Source organism: Ursus americanus, chromosome 2 (assembly GCF_024610735.1).
Source record: "Ursus americanus isolate L20-20 chromosome 2, mUrsAme1.1.p, whole genome shotgun sequence".
NCBI lineage: Eukaryota > Metazoa > Chordata > Mammalia > Carnivora > Ursidae > Ursus > Ursus americanus.
In genome coordinates, this window is record NC_142128.1 from 23,115,643 (window position 1) to 23,133,255 (window position 17,613).

The 17,613-nt window shown below is 36.3% G+C and overlaps 1 protein-coding gene across 2 annotated transcripts in view; it reads right to left on the reverse strand.

Annotated features, from left to right (window-relative positions):
- The window catches only part of MOSMO (modulator of smoothened), a 65,121-nt gene that overhangs the window by 45,583 nt on the left and 1,925 nt on the right, over positions 1-17,613 (reverse strand). The window lies entirely within an intron of this gene.

Consider the following 17,613-nt stretch of genomic DNA (forward strand, 5'->3'; position numbering starts at 1 on the left):
CCGCTCAGGGCGTGATCCCGGCATTCCGGCATTCCGGGATCGAGTCCTACAGTCAGGCTCCTCCGCTGGGAGCTTGCTTCTTCCTCTCCCACTCCCCTGCTGTGTTCCCTCTCTCGCTGGCTGTCTCTCTGTCAAATGAATAAATAAAATCTTTTAAAAAAAATGCAATAATAGCATTTTCTGTCCAGATGATTTAATTGTCTAAAGTCCCAAGTCAACTGATTGCCAAACCACATTTTCGTGATACAATGAAAGGAGAGGTAGAAGCTTTAAAAAGGAAAGGAGAATGAAGAAAAGAGAATTTCTCAAACCATAAGATCTATGATAATGTATATGACATTATAGTATGTTAGATTTTCTCCCTAGACAGATAAGGCCAGAAGACTGTAAATGTCAACTCAATTAATAAAGAACAACAGGCAACCTGTTTCATGTATGAATCATACATATATCTAACAGCTTAGAGAAAGAGTACTTTCGAACTTGAAGGGATTTAAAATGCTAGGAATGTACATTAAACAGTCTGCCTTTTATGACAAAAATATGAACACTGCAAAAATGGTAAAGGAAACAATGCTCTGATCATATCTACTCATTCACATATACAGTAGTGGGGGAATGCTAAGTGGAGTATAAATACAGAACATGAAATACGTAACATCTATCACCTTTAGGTAAATAAAGTTTTAGAAAGAGAAAATTAAAGGAAATGTGACTGAGTACATTATACACAACAATTCCTGAAGAGGGTAAATATAGTAAAAGGCAAATTAAGAAAGAAGCAGCTATTTTAGAAGTAAGTTTAAAAGACCCTTCAGATATTCAGTATGAATTAACACGCTTCTGATGATACAATTTTCTTTTTTTAAATTCCAGGGTCCAGCTGCCTATCCATGATATTGCCAAAATGATTGCAATCAAGCAAATATCATAACTTCTACTATTTAGTGCAACTGAGTAGTCACATAAAGGATAATTACATTTGTATGTATGTGTGTATATGTATATGCATGGATATGTTCAGCGTAATAATTATATTCTGAAAACTTGCAAATAAGAAAGGAAAACTCCAACAGTTTAACTGATAATGATGATTTTCTATTGATGTCAATGACATACTTTATACTTTCTGAATAAAAGATATGCAGCTCTTAAAATGGATGGGCACAACCTAGGAAAAGAACTAAAACCAATAATTTAAACTATAGGAATTTAATGACCTAAAAAATTACAGACTTTAAAGATTGAAACTGCATCCAGATATTCTTCCAAAAGGTTATAGTTAGCTAGCTATAATAAAACTCCTAGAGATTGTTCTCTGTTTCTGTCAGGCAAGAGTCTCCAAAGCAATAGAGCAATGTTCACACTGAGGCAGAGGAAGTGAAGGCAAGGACTAGGGAATAGGAAACAAATTAGAAATTCAATCTTCTTGCCACTGCAGAGTAGGTATTTGGCAGCTTTCTTTCTCACTTCCCAAACAGAATCTCAAGTGTTTGGATTCAGAAAAATCTCGTTTTATCTTAAATTCTACTTCAAAACCTTGACACTAAAATAAGGGACACATAATAAATTTTCTTTCTCCATCACTCATAATCTGGAGGTGATAAGGTAAATAATAGCTGCCACTATATTTTGGGTGCTCACCTAGTGCCAGTCATGGTGTTCGGTGCTTTACATATGCTCATTTAATTCTCAAAACAATCCAGTGAGGAAACTTGCATTGCAGGCAAACGACTAGGTGCCAGCTAGAAAAAGCTGGAGTTAGAATATGAACCAGGTTTGACTCGGCAGCTGTGCTCAAAGTTTACTATTTAGGAATATTTTTGTAGAAGAGTTTGATTTTTCTTGAATGTTTGTCCAGAGAGTTAAAACCTTAGAAACATCAACAGTGAGGTCTCATAAACACTGACTTCCACAGACAAGTGGCACATTGCCCACAAACAGCTATTTTGGATAGGAAATACTACAATAATTTTCTCCAGGTATTAAGAAATTCAGTTAATCTAGTAAACGATTAGTACTATTTTATATTCTTAATTCTGATTAAAAGCATTCTTTCAAATTAATCTGATTGCCAACCTTACTTTTTAAAAAAGTTTTATCAAAATTCTGGTCCTCAATCTTCTGGACAATTTCTCTGGTATATTATATGAAATCAAATTTTTAAAGTCACACATTTTAAAGATAGTTCAGGAGTGATTTAAAAAAGAATTCCATTTTGATGCTGCTAATTCAAGAAGAGGTTCTTCAAATGCTGTAATTTTAAAAATAAGTTTGGAGATTTACTACACACAGTACTTTAAAGGAGATTCAACTAAATCTTTGTACAGTTTGATTCTTCCCATCATTTCTACTCAGCAAAATCTCAAATAGCTGCTTGTGCACTCACGATATCTAAATATTTTCCCCCTTCATCATGCCCTTTTCAAAGGACATGGAGTTCATTTAACGACCAGTTATCATGTCTTTGTTTCATTGCTATTTTTATTTGCCCTCTCTAATGAATGAATCATTTCAAAACCACAATTTAAAAAGTAATACTTGTTCTACTATCTCTCATGTAAACAATGCAGGTCCAATGATGGCATTCTTTACTACTCTCCCCCTTTGTGTCTCACCAAGTCACCGTATGATGTCTTAAATTACAAACAGATTAATGTCTTTAAGAGTGCACCTCTCTCATGTACAAGTTCCAGCCTTGGTTATGAATACAGACAATATCTGTAAATAATCATGACTTTGACACTAGCTATACTTCAGGAAACTAGTTATTGATCAAGTAGGAGGAATGAGAATCAAAAGGAAAATCTATCAGGTCATCTTAGAATTCATAAAGGGTGGGAAGAGTCACATACCCTTTGATTTAGGAAGGCAGATTTCAAAAAGGTAGGCATGATTGCATGGAATGAAATTCTTGAAGCAAAGGAGATTCAAGAGGTTGGGGAGCTCTTGAAAATGTGGTTCTGACTAATAATTACAGATGATGCCAATAAAAGAAAGGGAGGTAGGTACTAATGAAACCAGGATGGTAGCACAGGAACTCATTTGAACAGCACATCACAAACATTAATAAAGTGGTGTAATATAATGAACAGAACACAGACTTTTCAATCCAGCTCTACCACCTAATTAAATGATGCCAGGCAAATCATTTCCCTCTTTGAATATGCTTCTTCATCAGCAACGTGGGAATAACATTTCTTGGGAAGAGCTATTATAGAGGGCTTGCTACCTACTAAATTCAGTATTTGCTGTTCTTTTTGTCTTTAGGCTATCTCCCATTAAGGGAGCACAGTCAGAACTCTATGTTCAAAAGTTACTTCTTTTTCTCTTGGTAGTTACATGATCAATTTGATATAGTTAGGCTCATTGGTTTCAATTTGTATTCAATATTAGGATTTGCTTTCTGTCCATCATTCTTAATTTTTTGAATATGTAAAACTAAGCATGGTTCAAGCAAAGAGTACTCTTCCTACTTCATTATAGTAGTGGTTCTATTCATTATATAAGGCAGAAATTCTGGCCATTTGTCCATGCGCTACAATGTATATTCTAGTATGGTAACATTTACATGTACATCTTAAAACTACATAGCATTTATAATCAATTTTAAGATAGCTGTCTATGGCTACTGAAAAGATTATAGCTAAGATTCTTCAAAAGTTAGTCCCATTAATTTTAGTTGATGCTTACACTGCTATGTGCCAAGCACTTTAAGTGTTTTATGTACATGAATACTTTAATCTTCAAACAGATCTCTGAAGTATGTTGGCCAAGACCAGGCTGCTAGTAAGTGGCATAAATAGAACGTGAATCCAGACTCCAGAGTCTGTGCTATTAGCCACTTAACTATAATGACCCCTGCATTCAAACTAATCACACCTATGTTCCTGCCATATGGGGACTACAGAATTTAAACCTTTTCTGGCTTGTATAAAAAAATGCGGCCTGGGCACCTGGGTGGCTCAGTTGGTTAAGCGTCTGCCTTCGGCTAAGGTCATGTTCCCAGGGTCCTCCCCGCTGAGCACGGAGCCTCCTTCTCCCTCTCCCTCTGCCCCTTCCCCCTGCTCGTGCTCTTCTCTCTCTCAAATAAAATCTTTTAAAAAAATACGTGACCTTAGGAAGATTATTGTGTCATAACTTTCCCATTACTAACAAAAATTTTAAAAGATAATAAAGCCAATATGGATTAAATCTATTATAAATATCTGTAAATATTTAGACCAACTCAACTGCACTAGCCATCCACCGATTTCTCTCATTCAATGAATATTTATTAAATGCCACTGGGAGGTAAAGTGAATCAATTTACTCTTTCCTTCTCCAAATCCCACTGAAAAGACAAGATAATGTATATATTTTTAAAAAATTCTCTACTAGCATGGGAAAATGACAAGGATATCAACAAAAAACAGAATTGCTAAAGAATTTCTGGAATATATAAAAGAACAGGTTCACACAAAAGGAGTAAATGCCACTACAGCCTATAACAATATAGCCAAAAGACAGCCCTCTTTCTCATTAGAGAAGTGGGTGAATTCTTCTAAAAAACAAAAACAAACAAACAAAAACCCCACAAAAAAACAGAACTCAGTAAAACCCCAGGCTGAGAGAAATAGGAGCTGAGCACAACATGAGGGCTGTGTGTGGTATCTAAGTGGGATATAAGAAAAATCAGTGGGAATGCATCAGTTCCCTGACCATCTTGAAGAGCTGCTGACATCTGCACCCCGGACTTTTTTTAATCTGCGTATGAACTGCCTGAATGGTCAAGTTGGGAATTTGCTACAACAAGCTCATAAACAGGGAGGGCAGAAGGCAGGAGGAGGGAATGTATAAGGGATACAACACTTTAGTTAACTCTAGGCTAACAGAGAGAACAAAAAACTAGCCAACAATTTATAGAAGAAAAAAAAAAAGCAGCACAGTAGGAAAACCTATAATATACCCAACTATCCTGACAACTGTGAAGATACTCACAATAAAGGGCTATCACATCTTAAATAGAGGGCGGTCTATTTAAAGCAGACATCTTACTAGCTACTGTGGGATTCTGAATGGTTACTGGATGATAGTTACCTAATGGGTGGTAAATAGGTAGATAATAGTCCTCTAAAGCTCCAGGGCTATTCCTACACCAGAGACATTTCAACATATAAGAGTTGTTTGTCTTCTTTTTTAAAAAAGATTTATTTGAGAGAGAGTTGGGGGGGGAGTGGAGGGGCAAGGGGGATGGAGAGAATCTCAAACAAACCTCCCGCTGAGCGCAGAGCCCAACATGGGGCTCGATCTCATGACCCTGAGATCATGACCTGAGTCAAAATTAAGAGTCGGACGCTTAACCGACTGAGCCATCCAGGTGTCCCAAGAGTTGTTTTTCTTCTGATCCTAACCCACTAAATCTTAGCTAGAGCGGGAGTCCTAAAGGTGATCTAACATGCTGATACATGACTGTATACATCTGTTTAAAGTAAGATTTATTGTTATATTTTTAAATGATTTAATTAATGATTTTTTAAAAATTTAAACTCCGAAATTATTTTATCTTCAAGATAATGAAATACGGTTACTCACATTTCATAATAAGCAAATGGATAGGACTTCAACAAATGATCTTATAGGCTACCTGTGATCATCAACCATGATTTACTTTTAGAACTTTTTATCTAACTTGGTTACTGACTTCAACTAATGAGGTCAAGGTCCTGCTTTATATACTTAGCCAGTTGGCGGGAGATCTACTCTAAGGCCACAGACTACCACCCATAACCCACTTAGCAAATGTTAGCTAGAGTAAGAATAGAATAGAGTAAGAATAGAATGTTAATGGCTTAGTATAAGCTGTCATCATCACTGGGAATTCCCCCAAAACATATTACCTTTGACATGTAGAACAGCACTTTCATATAAACATTCGGATAGGCTATCTGGTACGCTTTTCTCTTAATGGAGGAAGGTAGCAATCCAAGTAAGTATCAGGAGCACAGCACAACATGTATGTTAAAAATGAAATGGGGAACCAGGTCTAACACAGTGTTATATCCTAGTTTTAAAAAAATCAGACTGCTTTTGATGACTGTATGATAGGTAAAGAATCCATTGCATTATATTCTATGTATCCAATGTAATTAATCCATTTAGTTGCTTAACAAAAATAGCTACTATAAATGTCTATACTGTGGTAGATGCTTCAGATACATCAACTTTAGTTCTTAAAGCCACCTTGCAAGGTAAGAGGTATTATCCCCACTTATAGATGAGGAAACTAAATCCTACAGAGGCCAAGTAACATGCCCAAAGCCACACAGCTCGTAAATGGCAGAGCTAGAACTTGAACGGAGTTCTGATGTCAATCCCCATTCTATTTTCACTATGATTTTCTTAATAAAATCTTAAAAAAAGAGAGGCACTCTTCAAGTTAAAAATATTTTGCACCATCTTGGGGCGCTGGGTGGCACAGCGGTTAAGCGTCTGCCTTCGGCTCAGGGCGTGATCCTGGCGTTGTGGGATCGAGCCCCACATCAGGCTCCTCCGCTAGGCGCCTGCTTCTTCCTCTCCCACTCCCCCTGCTTGTGTTCCCTCTCTCGCTGGCTGTCTCTATCTCTGTCAAATAAATAAATAAAATCTTAAAAAAAAATATTTTGCACCATCTTATACCCTAACTGGCATATAAAATATTGTTTTTCTCCTTATTCTGTCCATCATAGGACCCCCTCAACAAACAGTAACCATCCTAGCCCAGACTAAAGGGGCTTTCCACTGAATAAGGAACACTGGATCCAACCTCTTCTGTATCACCTTGTTCCCTCATGAGAGAGATCATTCATCCATTACAAATTCCTCTTCTCCCCCAGTCCATTCCCCACCGTAACACACCACACATACTACATGCACTTTCATGCACTCATACACACCTTCTTGGTCTCCACTGATTTAACTCTATCTCAGGCTATTCCATTGAGGCAATCCCTTAAACATATATTTTCCGCAAATTCTCTCGTCCTCCTCTAAGAGGCAGTTTGGAAGTCAAAAAATGACACAAAATATTGTTGACAAATGTAAAAAGAATCTCAGTGGAGCACCTATAATCACACAGAAGGAATGTCACAAGCTTTTTTTTAAATTGAAGTACAGCTGGTACACAATGTTACGGTAGTTTCAGATGTACAACATTGTGATTCAGCAAGTCTATACATTATGCTGAGCTCACCACAAGTGTAGCTCCCATCTGTCCCCACACAACACTATTACAATACCATTGACTATTGGAATGTCATAAGCTTTAAAGTCAAATTGGCAAATTAAAGGATCAGAGAAATAAACTTCCTTTTCTTAGTCCTTTTTATCTTTTAAAAAATGCTATTAGCAGTGCAACTGTATTGCTTTATACTATTTTTTTGTTACAGAAGTAAATATTTCAGTTACAATATGGTCTTATGGGCTAACCTAGTAATCTAACTCCTGTATTGATCCAGAGAACCAACCATTCAACCTACAAATTAACTTTCATCTTATTACATACATATATATGTATACATATATATATATACATACATATAGTTATATATATATATAAACTATATCTTTCTATATTATTTATTTATTTGAGAAAGAGAGAGAAAGCACGAGCTCAAGAGAGTGGAGGCGGGGGAGGTGGCGGAGAGAATCCTAAGCAGGCCCCACGAACAGAACAGAGCCTGATGTGGGCCTTGATCTCATGACCCTGAGATCATGACCTGAGCCAAAATTAAGAGTCGGACGCTTAACCAACTGACCACCCAGGTGCCCCTCATCTTAGAATATTTTTTTAATCAAAGTTGGGAATGATTATACAGCAGCTGGGACTTACTTTCAAAATGGAAACCAATTCATATATGCAAAAAAAAAAAAAAAGACTGCATTCTGTGGCTATGCAGCTACTAAACAATAATTTGATCGATGTGTATAAGTATCATACTTGTAAAAATGAGATAAGGAATGTCAAATATTACTCTCTCTTGAGTCTAGTCCATTTCTACTTGGATATTCTATTCTGACTTCAAATATAACATGTCTAAACCAAACTCATTATGTTTGCCCATAAATCAGCTCACTCTCCCAAGTTTGCAATTCTCTTCCTTACTTTAGGTTCAAAATCTTAACGTCAACCATAACACCTCCTCTTTCTTGCCACATGCAAGGTTGGACTGAGTGCTACCTAAGGTACAGAGATCAATAAATCATATTCCCTATTCTTAGGGAACTTAAAAAACAAATCTACCAGATTTCTACTAGAAAACAGGCAAGTGACACACAAATAACCATGATACAGGCATGCTACCATGAAAAAAACGTGCAAGGTATTACCAAAGGGTTAGGAGGGGGAATTACTTTGGTAGGGGCTCAAAATAAGGTTTTTACAGAGATGTTTGAAATATGCTTGGAAGATAGAAAGGTCTGATAAGGGAGGGACTGGGCAGAGTGAGAGGATACCGAGAATAGATAACACAAGCAAAGACTAGAGATGAGAATACAGATCGCATTTAGGAAACAGAAAGTAATAAAGAGAAGCTAGAATGTAGATCCATGCCGGGGAAAAAAGTAGGATCTAAAGTTGGAAAGATAAGCTAAAGCCATATTGTGAAGATACTTGAATGCCCTGCCCTTATGCTGTGGAAGATGAAGAGTCACTGAAGGTTTCTGGTACAAGAACATGAAGTGGTTAATAGCCAGGATTCTGTAGCTAGACTTCCTGGGTTCAAATCTCAGCTCTTTCACTTATAAGCTGTGTGACCCTGGACAAGTTGCATAACTTCTCTGTATCTCTGTGAAGGTCAATAACAGCATCTATATATGGATATTGTGAAGGTTAAATTAATAAATACATGTAAAGTACCTAGAAAAGTATCTGTCATAAAGTAAATGCTATATAAGCATTTGTGATTATTATAATATTTATCCTTTAGAAAGCTGAATTTAGCAGTAATGTTGGAAATGGACTGGAAGAGAAATTTCCCTGCATTTACTCATGCCATTTTACCCTCAAGGACAAGCACTGCCCAAACCTTCGTAATTATTTAAATATTCATTATTAAGTGTATCATCTGTTAAGCTCAAATGCCATCTCCCCCTCAACCACCTGGGCAGAAAGTAGTTTCATCACATATATGACACATTTCTTATGCATATAATGTTATCTTCCCAAATAGAACACAGGTTTCTTGAGGATAAAATACTTTTTCATTCGCTTAAATGCTATCTCTCAGAATATTTAATACAGTTCCTTACAGACCACACATACTTCAATAAGCATTTGTTGTGAAGCTGTCTGGAATAAAATCCAGTGGTATAGGAAATATCTATGGGAAGATCTAAGAAATACTCATAGTAAATTAAAGATTTCATTTAAATGAATGGTACTTTTAAAATGAAATGGTTATAAATGAAATGGTCTTAGAGATATTTGCCTTTTAAGTTAGTGGTCTGGTTGGTAGAACTAACCGGAACATGGCCTGTTTTTGAAAAAAATCTTCTATTATTATAGCTGAAAGTAGACCCGGTGACGTTCCAGGTGAGTAACTTACTGTGAATACAACCACAAATGGGGAGACCCGGTGTGATTTTGCTCTCCTATTTTCTTACTTGACCCAACCAACTGCATATATCTTTACTCCTTTAAATCTCTAATGATAGCAGTATATAGTCCCTGGTTGAACAGATCTATATTAAAAGTCAACAGCTGCCTTTTTGCTCAATATATACAACAGCCAAGTGTCAAAATGCCAAATGTGACCTTTTATTTATAGCAAAGCTAGTATAAAGAGACATACAAAAAAGTACAACCTTTTCCTCCTCATTAAAAAAAAAAAATAGAGTAGTTCAAAGAAATGTCACTTTGCTTTGAAATTGGAGTCATACATTGAAACATCACATAAGTAAATTACACATTTTTGGTATATACTCATAAATACATGTATCATTGATAGCAACACCCGAATCCATATGCTTCTCTATTTCGTCAGCTCTAAAGCAATAAATCCCAAAGGAACATCACATTCTACTTGCTCATAGAATATTTGGTAAGGATTCTCCTCCCTGTAATTTACAGCTAATGAGAAAATACATAGTAAGTAAAGTTTGCACAGGTATATTATTGAAAAGTGACTTTGATCCAGATACTTACTTTTAGGCACCTTGGTATTCAAAGATTCTTAGGTGCTTTCATGGCTATTGTTTAACTTCTCTAGTATTTCAACAATAGCTTTGCTAAATACTACTTTTTCATCAGTCTGTAGCCAACAAAGAATGAAATAATATAGTCACTATATCTAATCTGTTGTGATCAATTGGATCAGGTGTTGCAAGTATAAAACTTTTTAGCAGCCAGCTGCTAGTTGGGCAAAGAATTAGAGAAAGCACTTGGGAAAAATTGTGTAGCCCCAGAGCTTGAAAATAAAACATTCTGACAACCAAAAAGATACGATGTCATGTTTACATAAATCATCATAGACAGGAAAAGCTGTAAATATGAAATTTATACCTATATACTGTCACTGCTGTCACTGTACAACCTTATCTCCTGGGTTATTTAGGGAATATAAAATAAGGTCATTATATAAATAATTATCCATTCAAGTTGCATGATTACGTTCTTATTTACACTCCAACAATAACAATTTCATAAACAGTAATACTTCATTATGTGACTAAATTTCCCCTATAAGATTATGTAATATGGTCCACTGCTTAAATAAGCATTAAAACGAAATATGGAAAAAAACCAAAAACTCACAGTTCCATTATAGAAGCTAAAGACAACTAGAAGAAATTTTACTCCATAGACAAAAACTAAATTTTCAGTTAGACTATATGCTAGGTCTCTATAAAGAAACAACCAACTCGTATATTCCAAACATATTTCCAGCCTTTGAGGTGAGACTAATTGACTCTTGATACTCAACTGTAAAGTTCATAGATCACTAGCTCTTAGATAAATTCCTTTAAAAATCACTCCTGCAGGTGGCCGGGTGGCTCAGTTGGTTAAGCGTTGGACTCTTGGTTTCAGCTCAGGGTCATGAGATCGAACCCCACATCGGGCTCAGTGCTCAGCACAGGGTCCACTTGAAATTCTTTCCCTCTCCCTCTCCCAGCTTGCACTCACACACTCTAATAAATAAATAAACAAAATCTTAAAAAAAAAAAAAAACTTCTGAACTAAAGGATTTTCACAATGTACTGCAGTTCTTACTCTTTAACCTATAGAAGAACAGAAAATTGGGAGTCTGAACCCGCATAATAATTGGAAGGGCTGAAAAAAGTATCAATTGAGTCTGAATGATAAAATTTTTATTAATAAAAAACTCAACTACAACATGTCTCAAATTAATTACACGGCTAGTAAATAGCAGGACTGGCATCTGACTGCATGTTGGTTTTGGTTTGATTCCAAAACCCGTGTGCCCTTTCTATGACACTAGGCTACCTTTCATTCAGAAAGCCACTTCAATCTGTTCCAGAGACACAGAAACCCAAGGCAGGCCTTGGTTTTGGCACTTGTACGTGTCCCACTAGGTTGATACCACCACTACAATGGACTTCACAGTCTTTCTTCCTGGACTGGACTTGGCTGGGTTTCAGTTATATTCAAATACAGGCACAGCATGTTGCCTTAAGTCTCTTTTTAGAACAAGGCAAGCTGTAAGCAAGCAAGACAGGTAATAAAAAGGGAAATATTAAAAAATTAAAACGTTTTGACTTTTTGTATGATAATTATGACTAACACTGGAGCATTTTGCTATGTACTAGACCATGTGCTAATTCCTTATAAGCCAGGTTATTTTCTCACAACCATCCGTTGAAATAAATACACTGTTCCCATTTTATAGCTAAGAAATCAAATTACATGCCCCAAATCAGAAAACTTATAAAAAGGGAATCATATCTAGATATGGCTGACTCTAAATCCCATGGGACCATTTTAATTTTACTCTGTTCCAACTCCAGTACAAACCTAGTATTTATCAGAAAAGGGGTTAAACAATAACACTGTTGTAGGTCATACCCTGCTGAACAGCAAAGGGCTGATGTACATGACTACATTATGCCAGCTTTGAAAGCTTTGGCTCCAACAGCCAAGTGACAGAATCTAAGAAGTTTGGTCAGTCTAATAAATGCAACAGCATCATCACTCTGTCATTTCTTTTTTGGAATTTCCTGCCTTTTAGTGATTTCCATTTACTCATGGCTCCTGTCCATGTTCTTGGTCCCAAATTCCCCTTCTCCAAAACTTTTAGGTCTACTAGCTTATATCTTTCATCCTCAAGTGCCTACATCCCTGTTGGTAATGGTAAAAAGAGGATTTCTGGAACCAAGGTTGTAAAGGAAATAAATGCTTTGTTCAGGAAATCTATACTCATATTGGAAAATCTGGCCTACACTGTGAAATTTACAGCATCATAAATGATTTCAAGCTTCAAGTATGTCCTGTGAACACTATAAAAAAGACTGGTCTTTGAATTTTACTCAAAGTTCTTATTATTTGCCAAGTATTATTTATATTGATAATGCCACTTTTTAAAAAACCAAGTTAAAAAAAGTACCATTTTGCCCATTTTAAAGAAGTATTGTTCTCTGAAGTAAAAGAAAGGTGATGAATGGGTAAATAATGGATAAATTAATCTGGCAATAAAAAGAAATTAAGTACTAATATTTACTGTAACATGCATAAGCCTTGAAAACATTAAGCTAAGCGGAAGAAGCCAATCACAAAAGACCACATATTGTATGATTCCATTTATATAAAATGTCCAGAATAGTCAAATCCTTAGAGACAGAAAGTAAACTGGTGGTTGCCTAAGAACAGAAAGTTGAGGGGTGATGACTAAGGGATAGGGGTTTCTTTCTGGGGTGCTGAAAATGTTCTAAAATTGACTGTAGTGATGGTAGCACAACTTTATGAATATACTAAAAGCCACTGAATGCGGGGCACCTGGGTGGCACAGCAGTTGAGCGTCTGCCTTTGGCTCAGGGCGTGATCCCGGCGTTGTGGGATCAAGCCCCACGTCAGGCTCCTCCTCTATGAGCCTGCTTCTTCCTCTCCCACTCCCCCTGCTTGTGTTCCTCTCTCGACATAAACAAATAAAATCTTTAAAAAAAAAAAAAAGCCACTGAATGCACACTTTAAATGGGTGAATTTTATGGTTATGGGAATTGTATTTCAATAAAGCTGTTTTTTAAAAAGCGATTTACTGGAAAAAGACTCAAAAGATCATTGAAGAAATTTTGTTAATGCTTCTTAAACTAAAGGAGAATCCAACTGCAAGATTTTTGCCCTCTTAGGTAGAACCAACTTCCGTCCTTCAGTAAGTAACGTCGAAAGTGATTAACAAAATGAAGTTCTGGATAGACTGATTTGTTTATTTAAACTGATGTTACAGAGCTCCTTCATGGTAAAGCACCTACCTTTGTGAACACTGAAGTTGTTACCATTCGGGGGAAAGCACTATTTAATAATTTTCTTGTATTTAATAAACAGGTCTGCTTGGATGGCTTGTAATTTTAATGTTTTAAACCAAGGACCCCAATTTGTAGGCCAGGATCTACTTGGAGATCCTACATGACAGATGTCAAGCACCACAGTCCCCTATCTGAGGTTTACCAGGATTTCCTGTGGAGAGGGTAGTGGGCAGCAGAATAGAAAATGACATCCTCTTCAAGTCTTTCACTTCCCCAAGCACCTGCCAGTTTTTATACTTGAGCAAAAAGAAATCTCTTCCCCACAAAAGGTCAGCCATCTCCTAGGTTTCAAATGGCCTTCTCCCCCATGGGGGATAGGCGAGGGAAGGGGGATGTAGCATAATGTTCTTTGCTTATCTGTGTCCCCTCATTTAAACCTTCCCAGGTCAGAGGAATGACTTCAATCGACTAGCTGTTTAGGAGAAAAAATTGGGCATACGTGGTCCAACTTTTTGCCCTTGGGAGCAATTTGCCCATAGGGAGCACTCATTTCCTCTCTTCTTTCATGCTGGAAGCCTTAAAGGGCAGGTGCCTCAGTCCTGCCTGGGAACGGATGGTTAAGTCTGTTCAATTTTGCAGTCCAGTAAGAGAAAATGCTTGTCCACAGATAATAGCCACATTCTCCAATATCCTCTTTGTCAGTAATAAAACAATATTTTGGATCCTATGCTTTTTCCCCCTCAGTTCAGAATATAAGCAGGAAAGAGTGTGTTCATTATTATAACTCCTTAAACACTCTAACATCCAATCTAAACAATTTAAAAAAGAACAAGAATGAAAATATTTTCAGGAATAAATACACTAACTACCACAGACTACAAACTGAATGTGATAACCAACTGTATAGAGGGAAATTTGATTAGGCACAAAAGAGGAGTTCTTTAATGTACTGGAAGAGACTTTTGGAAAATATTTGGAAATCTTTGTTAAGAACACTGAACTATCTAAGATGATTTAGAATGGCATAACACTAAATGGTCACTAAAATCCTTGCTGTAAAGGGATGATGATTCAATAAAGGGATCTCTAGATCATTTTGATTTCTCAGAAGCAGCACTGCTGAATTGTTGACTTTCTTAGAATTAACTCAATAAAACTAAAAAAACTTTTTTCCCCTACAAAAATTGGTCTCTTTAGGGATGAGAAAACAGTGACAGTCAGGTTAAGGGACTTGTACAAAGTAAAGGACATCACTTTGAGACTACAACCCAAATCTCCTTCTTTCCCTCTTCTGAAATCTGGGAAGAACTTCAGTCACATAAGAATTTTCACCTCCATTAAGTAAATAAAAGGTGTGCATAAATAAGATATCAGTAAAACTTCAATGAAGAGTTTTCCTGACGAAAGTCTGCAACACTGAATCTCAAATCTCATGTGCAAAGCACTGACATGGGAAATGACTATTCTACATTGGCTAAATATAAAAAGCCTAAGAAATCAAATCAAGTCATGGATGTTAGGTTGCTTAAAAAATTGTAATGCACTATATAAAATGAAAGATATTGCTATTGACATTGAATTCCAGTAACCAGAAGAAATTTGACCCAACACAGAAGAACTATGAAATTTTGCCCTTATATTCACCTGCCATTCAATATTTTTTATTAATAGGAACCACTAAGGGTCCTTCCCATGTACTTTCCTTAAACATACAATATCTACTTCTGTTTCATTATATCTTCAAAAGTTTGTGCATAACCTACAAGCTATCAGAGCAAGCTCAGGAAATGTTACCACATACAGATGAAAATAAAATGAATGTACTTTCTCTGTATTTGCACCAATACAATAAAATCTAACTAAAAATTCTGCCAGTATGAAGCATGGTCCACAACCTTATAATAATACAGTTTATTAGCCAGGATTTTAGGAAGTTATCCTATTAAGTTTTTTGTTTTTGGAAATTTCATTTCCTTCTGTAGTACTTCAAGTAGAAACTGAAGAGTAGAGAGACTAGAATATGGTGATAAAAGACTAAATGAGGAAGAACAGTATAGAAGTGATGCAGAAAGTCCAATGCCAAGAGGGAAGACGAATTTGACTTGTGCTAAGCCTGGCCATATTTTTCTTGATATTTCCTTATTGCCAAGCACATCTAGTAAAGAAAATGTGTCCATTCTCATAGTAAAAAGTTCTGAGCTTCAATTTAAAAACTGGGATTCTGACATGTTATAAACTAGAACAGCAATACAACAATAAATCTAACCTTTAATGAGCACTTACTATGTGTCAGGTACTGTTTTACATGGACGAACTCAATCATCCTAACAATCCAATGAGGTGGGTACTATTAATATCCCTATTTTAGAGAGGAAGAACTGTATAGACAGAGACTAAGTAACTTGCTCCAAATCAAAGACCTAATAAGTGACGAAGTTTGGATTTGAATCCTGAAACTTTCCGTACTAGTTCACTGCAGTGGTTTTCAATTGTATCTGCAGAGCCTTTCAGCTCTAGGATTCAACTTTCAAAATATATTTTGCCCTTTTAGAAAACTGCAGTAAAAACATCACCATCAAAATATGCTTTTTTTTTAATGCATTGAAGGGAACCAACACATTGACTTTTTGCAGTGAGGCTGTCACTTCTGTGCAGATCTTAGAATAAAGCTAGTCCTGTCACCTCTGCCATCTTATTTGAACTTCCTGTAAATGTTTCATTGATTTGGAAGGTGTAATTCTGTCCAGAATTTTTTTAAAAAAACTCAAGACTAGATCTGTCTGCTCAGATAAACGTGTACATTGAGCATACAAATGCTGTACCAGGCAAAGTTCAGGTGCATCTTATCACAGCACAAGTCAACAAAGGAACATCTCATTTAAGTTTCGGGGGCTTACTGTCTGACATAGTTAAGGTAAGAAATAGCGGTTAGATATGATTTTGAAAAATTTCCTACTATTTCCTATTATTCGTCTTCCAAGTTACAGAATATTTAATTGAAGGGTTTCCTGAGACGGCAAAATAAACTGTTAAGAAAAAATAACACCCATTTTAGCCACACATCCCCACTGTCACTTTGGACCTTGTGTTCATAATCCCCTGTCCTTACTCTTTCATGGATCAATCAATCCCAGTCAGGTCTTCAATTCTATTGGGTCCACTATTCCATTGACCATATACCAACTGCTATTCATTGACCAATACATCAGCTCTTTCCTTTATTCACTTTTACTTTTTATCCAGCTGAGAATCCATCAGCCATCATTACAACATTTTGACCAATACGTTAAACATCTTTGCTCCTCTGTCATTTTGTTGCATTTGGTTGGCAAACCCCAAACATGAATGAAACCTTCTACTGGCTTTCACCACGCACTGGTATCACCAAAGCAGTTGAGCACTACTAGAGAAGACCAATAAAGCAGGTGGCTTATCACACTTTATGTTGTTGACCACTGACTTCAATGAGGCTTCCATGCTGCTAGACAATCCTCCTATATCACCGGTTGGCATGGCCTCCTCTCCAACTATTTACTTATTTCAAACATGCTCTACTTCTTTTAAGCCTTGAACTTCTGTCCCTCCCATCTCTGCAGCAACTCATAGCTGAAGACTTTGTCTATTGATATGAAGGAGTTATTCCTGTCCTGCACAGTAGAAAATCCATGCATAATTTTTGACTCCCCCAAAACTTAACTACTAATAGCCTGTTGACTGGAAGCCTTGCTAATAACATAAATAGCTGATTAACACATGTTTTGTAGGTTATATGCATTATACACTGTATTCTAAGAATAAAGCAAGCTAGGAAATAGAAAATGTAAAGATAATTATAAGAAAATAGATTTACAGTACTGTACTTCTTATCAAAGAAGATCTGATCTCTTCTTACAGTACTGTAAGATTTCTTATCAAAGAAAATCCATGTATAAGTGGACTTATGCAGTTCAAACCCATGTTCAAGGATCAAAGGTGTATCTTTCTCATGGACATTTACATTGGGATTCACTTAAAGCACTTAACATCTTCTCTGTTAGAACAGTGAAACCTCTTCACCCCTAAGTATATAAGATTCCAAAGAAAGTCTCATGAAAGAAGTCACTGCACATGTAATTAAGATAAAAACAACAGACCATGAAGTGGATGTCACACATATAACTGTACAAGCTAGTAGGAACA